The sequence below is a fragment of the Octodon degus genome, unplaced genomic scaffold (assembly GCF_000260255.1).
Source record: "Octodon degus isolate 3935 unplaced genomic scaffold, OctDeg1.0 scaffold00009, whole genome shotgun sequence".
NCBI classification, from domain to species: domain Eukaryota; kingdom Metazoa; phylum Chordata; class Mammalia; order Rodentia; family Octodontidae; genus Octodon; species Octodon degus.
The window spans coordinates 4,613,374-4,625,488 of record NW_004524585.1 but is presented as its reverse complement, the minus strand read 5'-3'; the positions used below and the strand labels follow the sequence as shown (position 1 = coordinate 4,625,488).

The 12,115-nt window shown below is 38.5% G+C and overlaps 1 pseudogene; it reads left to right on the top strand.

Moving 5' to 3' along the window:
• The first annotated feature begins 9,375 nt into the window (after positions 1-9,375).
• Positions 9,376-11,736, top strand: LOC101584330 (annotated as a pseudogene).
• The last annotated feature ends 379 nt before the right edge of the window (positions 11,737-12,115 follow it).

Sequence of the window (12,115 nt, the reverse complement as noted above, 5' to 3'; positions counted from 1 at the left end):
TTACTGAGACCACCTACAGATGGTACGATTGAAATTTTGAATTTGTGCATAATCACCTCATCATTTTGATCTTTTTATGCAAATCTCTAGACAGTCGTGGACATTATACCAAGTAAAAGCTTAGGAAGTTAACTTTTAGCCCTAAATTGTTCTCACTTTCTTGTGCTCTACATAAATCTGAAAAATGCCACAAACCTATCTTCTCTAAAGTATTAGAAATACTAATAAACTTTCAATAATTGAAAAAGTATTTTATGCATTCCCTGAAGTCAGGGTATCAGGTATCTTTACATTTGGGAAATTTTGTTTATTTCTTTGCCCTTGTGGGAGAATATTCTCAAGTATAGAAATTTAGTTTTTCAACAAATAGAATTAGTTTTATAATAAAAATGGTATATATTATTATATAAACTTATTGTTTTGAATAAGAAAAACTTCTTCTAAAACTTAATTATATAGTAAGTTCATCTTCCCATTTGTAAGAAATTAAATTTAATTTTGAAAAGAAGACATGTAAAATCTCACAGTTTAAAAATTTAAAAATATGTTAAGGAACAAATCCAAATTTTATATATATTTAATTTTTCAGTTTGATCTCATAAAGATTGTAAGACACAGATTTTGCACTTTGATATAGTAAGGATTGTAATGTGTGTAGGGTTTCCATTACAAACTTAATATTATTTAAATTAATATCAACTTCAGTCATTGTAATAAAGTCTATATGATGACGCTGTCATAGCTAATGAAACTTTTCAAATAATCGATAACATAAAATTACATAATTAAAAATTGTCAAAATAGAATCTAAAATTCAAGTATATTATTATGTTAAACATCTTTGATATATTAATGCAATTTTCTGTGTCTTTTCTTAGTAGTCTATGCACTGACAGAATAATATTCTTTAATACAAGTCAAACATGCATATAAATATCTGTCTATCTTAAATAGTTTAGCTGATCATAAAATTACATCTGTATAACAAAGCTTTTGTAGACAACATTGAAAATTATATATAATTTCATATATTATATGTTACATATATTCACACTCATTACCAAAAATTAAATCTGGAGAAGGAAATTTGTAAACAAGTGTAATAATTTATTTACCCCTGATGAAACATGTTATGGATTTTATTTCAAACTGCCAAGCTCAAAGGGGGGGCAAATAACTCAGCAGATTAACGCACCTGCAATCTGGCACAGGGACCAGGGGTTTACTGGCCCACCCCTGGGCCACACTGAGAATGCAACTGAGACTGAGCGTTGTGATACATACCTATAATCCCAGCTCTTGGGAGGCTGTAAACAGGGGATCACTATGAGTCCAATCTAATGGTGAGACTTGAACAACCTATAGACCCTTCCCTAAAATACAGAAAAAAAGCCAAGCTCAGCATAGCCAAAATATTAGACGAAAAACGTTAGTGGTAATATTATTTCTTAGGAACCCTCATCCTGATGAACTCTAAACTAGATTGTTTATATCTAATTTAGTGATGGAAATCATTTTGTTTAGCTAAATACTAAGCTATAGAGTAAACAAGATATTAGAAGTCAAGTGAAAAGTCACTAAGAACTTTTTATTTTCTTTCTTTCTTTCTTTCTTTCTTTCTTTCTTTCTTTCTTTCTTTCTTTCTTTTTTTTTTTTTTGTGGAACAGGGGATTGAACTCAGGCCCTTGCGCTTGCCAGGGAAGCACTTATTTCACTAAGCCATCTCCCCGGCCCCAATTTTGTTTCTTCAAACTTTTGCAAATCCTTTTTTAAAATTCAATTTAATATGAAAAAATAGCAATGAAATATTTTCAAAACAGGTAAGACAGTTATAATAATTGATACATTGCATATTGTTGTCTTTGTAGTAGTTATTCAGAGGACAAGATGTAGACATGATATCTTGTCCAAACAATAGTAGCACAAATCTTTCTTGTCAATGAATGAACTAAGAGAAAACAGCTGTATATCTCTCCTACCTTTTGTGTGTGTGTGTATAAATTTTAAATAACAAAAAGGTCCTTTATTTATATACCCCTCCCCTTTTTTTCTTTGTTTTATCAGAGATGGGTGTTCTACTGCAGTTAGAGAAGCTATATTTGGAGAAGCCTTGAAGGACCTTTGCAAACTTGATGCCAGGGAGATTGCTGGTTAGCTCAGTTGTTTAAAGTGCCTCTTGGGTAAATGCAGTCAGTCATAGAGGACCATGGTTTGATCCTCAGCTCCAGAAGCCACACCACACTCTCCTGAAAGGCAGCCTGAAATAGAAAAAAAAAATCCTTCTCAAACTTGATGGCAGACCAAAGACTGTAGGTACCTGAATTCAGCAAACTAACCCAATATAGTCCAATAGTTATAGTAGTGAGTTCTCAACACAACTGGTAATTGTCAGTCATTGTTTACTTGATCCTTTTAAAGCTCAGCATATCAATATAGCTTTACTTTTTTTTTTTTTTTTTGTATTGTAGGGAAGGATCTGCAGGGTGTTCAGAGTCTCACTACTACATTGGACTGAAGTGATTCTCCTGTCCACAGCCTCTCAAGAGCCGGGACTACAGGAGTGCAAAACCATTCTCAGTCTCAATTGCTATCTCATAATGCTCTGGGGATGGGGCTGGCACAGCAGACCTGGGGATTGAATCCTTAGCCCCTGTGCCTGCTTACATGGTTATGCTTTTCTGCTGGATGCTTAAGACCAAGTTAAAGCAAGACCTATATAACCAAAAAGGTAACTTTGGCTATTTGATAAGATTAGAAAAATCCCCTCGGTATTTACCCTAGAACCATGTATAGCACCTTGTGGCTCTTTTGTCAGTGTCAGCCATTTGGGTGAGTTATGGCCCTTGTTTGACCAATTTGCACTTTTTGAAAGCCTGAGAGAAATTTCTCTCTAGATGACTCTCCCTAGGCACACTGTACGTCATGGATCACTTTCCTTTTTGGCCCCATAATCTTCTTGATCAGAAAATTTGGGACACTACTGAGGTACAAGATGTTGCACCACAGGTTCTCTTATATCCTGAGTCCACACTGACATGAAGGGCTAGGGCCAAAATATTGGCTATCCGTGTAGCCCCTCTATTTCTCTAATTTGTGGCCTGAAAACTTTAGTTGTTAAACATGCAGAAGAGAAGAGAGGCTTAATGATATTATTACCCTGTAACAGAGGTCATTAAGCTTAACATCGCTATCTGTCTGAATATCAAACACCTTAGACATAAAATGGAGCTTCTATTTTCCAACAACTATGGATATTCTAAAATTTAAATCCCTGTAAAATATTAAAAAACAATTACACATTTTTACACAGAAAGTTATAAATCAATACATATACAACATTGTAGCATGATAGTCCTGTGACACTCTGTTTCTTGTCTCTCATTTATTTTAATACATTTTTGAAACAAACATTTACTTTAAAGAAGGTATAGCAATAATTGATATGACACTAGAAGCAGTACACATTTAGAAGACCAAAATGACAAAAGCTTGGTTTTAGTATTACACATTGCTGTTTGCAATGTAGTTGCTTAGTTCACAGATATCAGCATATAGACTTAGTAAGTGTGAGAGCTCTACCCATTAAGTGCAATTTTCAAAAACCTGATGGAAATTCTAAGAACAATTACCTTAACCATCTTATTTCTATAAATGTATGGTATTGCCCCTACCATATTTCTTAACTAATGTCCTTTCATCCATTTCTCAGGTGACAGGCATTCTGGTTGTTTCCAAGATTTGGCTATCACAAATTGCACTGCTATACACATAGGTACATATTTATCAATATGATATGATGTTTTCAGTTCTTTTGGGAAAATTCCCAGAAAGGGGAGGAATAGCTGGACTGAATGGGATTTCCAGTCCTAGTTATTAAGGAGACTCCACACTGATTTCCATGATATTTGCAACAGTCTACATTTCCACCAGCAGTGGAGAAAGGTTCTTTTTCCCCACAGCCTCTCCATTTGTTGTTGGTTGATTTCTTTATGATAGCCATTCTTTCTGGGGGGAGATGGTATCTCGATGTTGTTTTAATTTGCATTTCTCTAATGGCCAGTGATGTGGGGCATTTTTTTCATGTGTTTATTTGCTTCTTGTATTTCTTCCTCTGACAAGTATATGTGCATCTCAGATGCCCATTTTTGATTGGGTTATTAAAGTTTGGGGTCCTAATGTTCTTTATAGATCATTATAAGTTCTAGACAAAAGACCTGTGTCTGAGTGTTTATTAGCTACGATGCTTTCCAAATTTGTGGATTGTCTTTTCACTCTGTTGATAATTTATTTTCAAGTGAAGAAACCTGTCAGTAAGAGGAGGTCACAGTTGTTAATTCTTTCAAGTATTTCCCGTGCAGTTTGACTTTTGTTCTTGAAAAGGGTGCTTACACTTGATGTCTTCAAGATTTCCAACTACATTCTCTGCCAGGAGATTTAGTGTTTCTGTTTTAATGTTTAGATGTTTATTCCAATTTAACTTTAGTTTAGTGCATGGTGATAGACCCAGGTCAAGTTTTAGCTTTTGACATGTAGAGAGCCAGTTTTTCCAGCACCATTTGTTAAAAAAGGCTATCTTTCTTCCTGTAAATGTGTTTGGCCCTTTTTTCAAAGATAAGATGATGAAGTTTGTTTGAAGTTGTATGTGCATTTTCAAATCTATTCCATTGATCCTCTGGTCTATTTTGTTGCCATAAGCATGCTGATTTTATCACAATAGGCTTGTAGTATAATTTCAAGTCAGGCTTTGTAATGCCTCCTGCCTTGTCTTTATTGCCCAGGATTGCCTTTGCTTTTCTAGGTATTTTCTGGTTCCAAGTAAATTTTAGGAATGATTTCTCTAGGTCTGTGAGGTATGTTGGTGATATTTTGATAGGGATTGTATTAAATCTGTATAACAATTTTGGGAACATGCCTATCTTCACAATCATGCCTAACTAGGAGTAAATAATATCTTTCCATTTTCTGAAATCCTCTCTGAGCTCCTTTTTCAGACTACTACAATTTTCAATGAATAGATGTTTTATTTCTTTAGTTAGGTTAATTTGTAAGTATTTTATTTTGCATGATGCTATTGTAAAAGGCATTATGTCTCTAATTTCTCTTTCAGTGTGCTTTTTATCTGTGTAGCAGAATGCTATTGACTTTTGGGCATTGACTTTATACCCTGGTATGCTACTGAATTTGTTTATTAATTCCAGGAATTTCTCAGGTGTTTTTATTCTTTTTGGGGGGGTCTCCCAAGTGGAGTATCGTGCCATCTGCAAATAATGATAGTTTAACTTCTTCTGTACCTATTCTTATTCATTTTATTTCTCTCTTTTGTCTAATGGCTCTAGCTAATGATTCCAGAAGCACATTGAATAGTAATGGTGATAAAAAACGTATTTGTCTTTTACCTGATCAAGAGTAAATGATTTCTGTATATCCTCATTTAGAATTATGTTATCATTTAGATTGTCATTGATGGCTTTTTATCAGATTAATGTAGAGACCATTTATTTCAATTTTCTGTAGAGCTTGAATGAGTGATGGATTTTGTCAAAAGCCTTTTTTTTTTGCATCAGTTGAGATGATTGTGAGGTTTTTTGATATGATTCTATTGATATAGTGTATTTAATTTATAGATTTGCATATATTCAGCCATCCTTGCATCCCTGGGATGAATCCTACCTGGTCATGTTGGATAATCTTGATGATTTGCTGTGTTCTATTTGCTAGGATTTTATTGAGGATTTTTTCACCTATGTTCATGAGGGAGATTGGCCTGTGGTTGCCTTTTTTACTTGAATCTTTCCCTGTTTTTGGTATCAGTATACTTATCTCCAGGAATTATTGGGAGGATTCCTTCCTTTTCAATTTCATTGAAGAATTTAAGGAGTATTGGGATTATATCTTCTGTGAATTTCTTCTAAAATTCAGCTGTGAATTCATCAGGACATGGACTTTTTTGTTGGTAAATTTTGCATTACATTTTGAATTTTATTGGCTGTTATTGGGTTATTGAGAGTACTAATATTTTCTCTATTCAGTTTTGGTAATTTGTACCTTTTTAGAAATCTGTGCATTTCTTCTGTGTCTTCTATGCTATGAGAATAACGATTTTCAAAGTAGCTTTGGATTATCTTGTGAATTTCCACAGGGTCTGTGCTAATTTCACCCTTGTCATTCCTTATTGCTTGAATTTGAGTTTCTTCTTTCCTGTTTTTGATGGGATTAGCTATTTTACTTAATCTTTCAAAGAACCAGCTTTTTGATTCATTGAGTTTTATCTGTTGTTTACTTCATCTTGATTATTTTAATTTATGCTCTAATTTTTATAATTTCCTCCTTTTTTGGGCCTTGTGTTTGGTTGTTTTCTTCTTCATCTAGATGTTTGAGGTGCAATATTAGGGAATTTATTTGTTTTCTGTTTGTTTTCCTAATGTGTGAGTTCAGCGCTATAAATTTTCCTCTAAGAACTGTTTTCATTGCATCCCATAAACTCTGATAAGTTGTTTTTGAAATTTCCTTGAATTGTAGATATGGTTTAATTTCATCTATAACCCTTTGTTTGCTGAGGAAGGTGTTGTTTAATTACTACCTATTTATGGGGTTTTTTTGTTTTTTTTTTTTCCTATATTTCCAGTTTCATTGCACTTTGTGCAGATAATATGCATAGGGATACTTTTCTTTTCTTGCAAGACCTATGGACTAGTATGAGGTGTATTTAAAAAAAATCCTATGTGAAGCTGAGAAGAATATGTATTCAGATGTGGTTAGTTGGAACACTCTGTATACATCCAATAAGTCCATTTGTTCAAAGTTCTGGTTTAGTTTTGGTACTTCTTTGCTATTTTTTTCTCTTCTGACCTATCTTTTTGGGATAAGGGGGTATTAAGATCACTTTTTAAGATTGCGTTATTGGATGTTACATTGTTCATGTCCATTAAGATTTGTTTTGGATCTGGGAGATAGCTCAGTAGAATAAGTGCTTGCCTGGCAAGTGCAGGGTCCTGAGTTCAATCCCCAGGGGGAAAAAAAAAGATTTGTCTTATATAGTTGGGTGCTCCCGTGTTTGGTACATATATATTTATGACTCTTACCTCTTCCTCTTGCATTTTTCCCTTAACTAGTATATATTGACCTTCTTTATTTCATTTGATAATTCTTGGTTTGAAGTTCAGATTGTCTGCATACATGATTGCTACCCCTATTTTTTTTATAAGGTTCTGGGGCATGTAGTATTATTTTCCATTTTTTTACTTTCAGCGTGTGAATTTCTTTATGCGTTGAGTTTTTGGTATAGAGCATATTGTTGAATTTTGCTTTCTAATTCACTCTGCAAGTCTATTTCGTTTAATTGATGAATTGATTCCATTTACGTTGCTGGTTATAATTGAGATGTATTGATTTATCTTTGACATGTTATTTACTTGCTGATGATTATCCATTTTTCTCCTGAGTTTAACTGTTTGCCTTGTTTGGTGGCTTCTTTCTGTTCTCATTCATGGAGTTGTGCTCATTTTGACCTCTCTCTAGAATATATTTTAGAAGTCTGTGTTGGGTTTGCTTGGTTGACATGAATTTCTTCAGTTGTTCTGTGTCATGGAAGTAATTTAATTCTCCATTAAACTTGAAAGTGAGCTTTTCAGCATACGTCAGTCTGGGTTGGAATTTGTTTTCTTGAAAGACTTGAAGTACTTTGCTCCATGCTCTTTTTGACTTGATGGTTTCAGAATAGAAATCTGCTTTTATTCTGATATATTTCTTTAAATGTAATCTGTTTCTTTTCTCTAGAGACTTTCATTATACTGTTGCTGTGCTGAATATCTGGGATCTTGATTATTATATGTCTGGGTGTGGTTTGAATTGGGGTGATGTTAGTTGGAATTCTATATGCTTCGGTTATCTGAATGTCAGATTATTTACCCATATTTGAGAAGTTTTCTGCTATTACTTCTGCTCATATTCATTTTATATTGTTTGTGTTGACTTCTTTCTCATTCATGCCAAGCAGTCTTATGTTGTTCATTTTTGCATCATCTTGCAGATGTTGAATTATTTTTTCCTGCATCCTTGTTGTTTTTAGCAGATCTTTCCTTAACTTTTTACTAGCTGCAACAATATGTTCAAGATCTGAATGTCTATCCTTACTTTTATTCAGATGGTTGTGCAAACTTTTAGTTGAGTTTTTAATATCTTGAATATATTTTTGAACCTGCTTCATGAATTCTATTTCTTTTCTATATTGCTCATTCAAGGTTTCCATCATTTTTGTATTCTCCTCTATTTTTTTCTCAGTTTCTTCCTTAGAAAAATTTTGTAATTATTTCATTATAATTATCTTTTTTTTTTACCTCAGAGATTATTTCTGATCTGACTTCCTCTATACCTTTCTGTTGTTGTTTCTTTACTTCAGCTGCTATTTTTTCAGAGATTACTCTTGTGTGACTTCCAAATTCTTCTATGCTAGTATCTCCTGCTTTGTTCTTGGTGGGCCTGGGGCCTGATAATTCATTTTGATTCATCTGTTTGTCATTTTGTATAGCACTGTCCTCTGACCTTTGGTGTAGTGTTTGGTTTAGTTATTACCTAAGCACAAATATTATTTCTCAAGACAGATCATGTGGCTGAGGCAGTTACAGTTTTCTATTTACAGCACAACAATTAGTAACACTAATAATGGATGGTGAGATTTAGTAATTGACAAACTTTTGTATCTAATAGATTTATCCTTTAATCCTTAAGATCATACATTATCATTGTATTGCTAAGCAAATATTAAATTGGGAGTATTTAAATTATTTCTCCTAAATTCTGTCTGGTTACCTTCCCTTTACGTACTTGAAGTCTTCTAGGCAGACTAGTTAGCCAGGTACCTGTTGCCACATCACTCACTGGAGAGAGAGAGAGAGAGAATACTCACATAGATCAGGTTTTAACAATGTGCCTCAGCTTGGCGAGTCCAATCTACCAAGTTCAAACTCATCCAGGTGGGTCTGGCTTTGCTCTGGTTGCTGTGCCTAGTTTCTTCCTGATGGGCGTACTGCTGTGGATTTCCTCTCTGCTCAGTTGCAAAGCAAATCAGCTGCTTCACTGTGGAGTTCCTATAGGAGGTCTCAAACCAACCCTGGCGCTGTGCTGTGGGGTTCCACTCTGGTCTGTCCCAAACTGACATTGGTGCTATGGTGTGGATACCTCTCTGGCAGGTCCCAAAATAATTTGGCTACTCAAATGTGGCGTTCCTCTCTGGCTGGTCCCAAGCTGACCTTAGCACTGTGGTCACTCTTGCAAATCTTAAACTATTTACAAAAAGATAGATCAGAATAACTTCCATTGCATGCTGCTACATAGTGTATTCATAAGAACATTTAGTTAGAGAGGCCAGGCGGCGAGGCTGGACTCCCTGACAGGACAGTGAGTGCCCCTGTGGTTCAGCGCCATGCCTTCTGACCTGGCCAAGAAGAAGGCAGCCAAAAAGAAGGAAGCTGCCAAAGCTAGACAGCAGCCCAAAAAGGGACACGAAGAAAATGGAGACGCTGTCACAGAACCACAGGTGGCAGAGGAGAAGAATGAAGAGGCCAACGGCAGTGAGACCGCAGAAGTAGATCTGCTGACCAAAGAGCTGGAGGACTTCGAAATGAAGAAAGCTGCTGCTCGTGCCGTTACCGGCGTCCTGGCCTCACACCCCAACAGTACTGATGTCCACATCATCAACCTCTCGCTCACTTTCCACGGGCAAGAGCTGCTCAGTGACACCAAACTGGAATTAAACTCCGGCCGCCATTATGGCCTAATTGGCTTAAATGGAATTGGGAAGTCCATGCTGCTCTCTGCCATCGGGAAATGGGAAGTGCCCATCCCCGAGCACATTGACATCTACCACCTGACTCGCGAGATGCCCCCGAGTGACAAGACGCCCTTGCAGTGTGTGATGGAGGTGGACACCGAGCGGGCCATGCTGGAGCGGGAGGCCGAGCGCCTGGCTCACGAGGATGCGGAGTGTGAGAAGCTCATGGAGCTCTATGAGCGTCTGGAGGAGCTGGATGCCGACAAGACAGAGATGAGAGCCTCACGGATCTTGCATGGACTGGGTTTCACCCCTGCCATGCAGCGCAAGAAGCTGAAAGACTTCAGCGGGGGCTGGAGGATGAGGGTCGCCCTTGCCAGAGCCCTCTTTATCCGGCCCTTTATGTTGCTCCTGGACGAGCCCACCAACCACCTTGACTTAGATGCCTGTGTGTGGCTGGAGGAGGAGCTGAAGACTTTTAAGCGCATCCTGGTCCTCGTGTCCCATTCCCAAGATTTCCTGAATGGAGTCTGCACCAATATCATCCACATGCACAACAAGAAACTGAAGTATTATATGGGTAACTACGACCAGTACGTGAAGACCCGGCTGGAGCTGGAGGAGAACCAGATGAAGAGGTTTCACTGGGAGCAGGACCAGATTGCACACATGAAGAACTACATTGCTCGGTTTGGTCACGGCAGTGCCAAGCTGGCCCGGCAGGCCCAGAGCAAGGAGAAGACGCTACAGAAAATGATGGCCTCAGGACTGACAGAGACGGTCGTGAGCGACAAGACGCTCTCATTTTACTTCCCCCTGTGTGGTAAGATCCCTCCACCTGTCATTATGGTGCAGAACGTGAGCTTTAAGTACACAAAAGATGGGCCTTGCATCTATAATAACCTAGAATTCGGTATTGACCTGGACACGAGAGTGGCTCTTGTGGGGCCCAACGGAGCAGGGAAATCCACTCTTTTGAAGCTGCTAACTGGAGAGTTGCTGCCCACAGACGGGATGATCCGAAAGCACTCTCATGTCAAGATAGGCCGTTACCATCAGCACTTGCAAGAGCAGCTGGACTTGGACCTCTCGCCTTTGGAGTACATGATGAAGTGCTATCCCGAGATCAAGGAGAAGGAGGAGATGAGGAAGATCATCGGGCGCTACGGCCTCACCGGGAAGCAGCAGGTGAGCCCAATCCGGAACCTGTCGGATGGGCAGAAGTGTCGAGTGTGTCTGGCCTGGCAGAACCCTCACATGCTCTTCCTCGATGAGCCCACCAACCACCTGGACATCGAGACCATCGACGCGCTAGCGGATGCCATCAATGAGTTTGAGGGTGGCATGATGTTGGTCAGCCACGACTTCAGGCTCATTCAGCAGGTGGCGCAGGAAATCTGGGTCTGTGAGAAGCAGACAATCACCAAGTGGCCCGGAGACATCCTGGCCTACAAGGAGCACCTCAAGTCCAAGCTGGTAGATGAGGAGCCCCAGCTCACAAAGAGGACCCACAACGTGTGAGCCCTGGCCGGGCTTGGGTCAGGAGCAACCTTCGGACTGCCAGCTGCCGCCTGACCAGCCATCAGGACGTCCAGGCTGTGTCCCGTATTGCTGCACTACTACCCGCCCCTCCCATAGCTGCCTCGCTGCACTCCCACCCACTGCCGGGCGGTGCCTGCTGCCTCCACCTCCCTCTGGCTCTGTCTGTCGCCAGGCTCGGCTGGCTGCCCCTCCAGCGCTCGCTGGTCTCCAGGCCCCAGGGGAGACACCACGGGGGACACCTACAGGCTGGCCCAGGGCCCATAGCCTGGGCGTGAGCGGGGAGAGCCCTGCGTTCTGGGTTTGGTGATGTTGGAGGAAACCCCCAGCCCACCGCCCCCATTCCTTTCTGCTTCTGGTTTGGAGCTGTAGACCAGGCCTGGGGCCTGGTCAGTTTTTAAATAATTATTTAACAGTGTAACTCAGACCTTTGTGACATCTATAAAGCATCCAATAAAGAAAGAGGAAGCCAAAAAAAAAAAAAAAAAAACATTTAGTTAAAGATGAAATAATAAAATTACAAAGACTACAGTACTAAATGAGATACAACAAATACCTCCATTTTCAACTGGTCTCCAAAGCATGTGTGGTTTGCATGATTTAAAGTAGTACAAGAAAAAAAATTAGGTATTTGTACATAATTGTGTGTGTGTGTGTGTTCATGGGGATTGAATTTAGGGTTTTCAGAACACTGAGATCTACTTTGATAACTAATTTTTATTCTGAATCTGGGCCTTGTTTAGTTGCAAAATTGTCTAATCCAGGATAAATTTAAGATCCTAAAGTATCACACTTCCCAGAGATCTG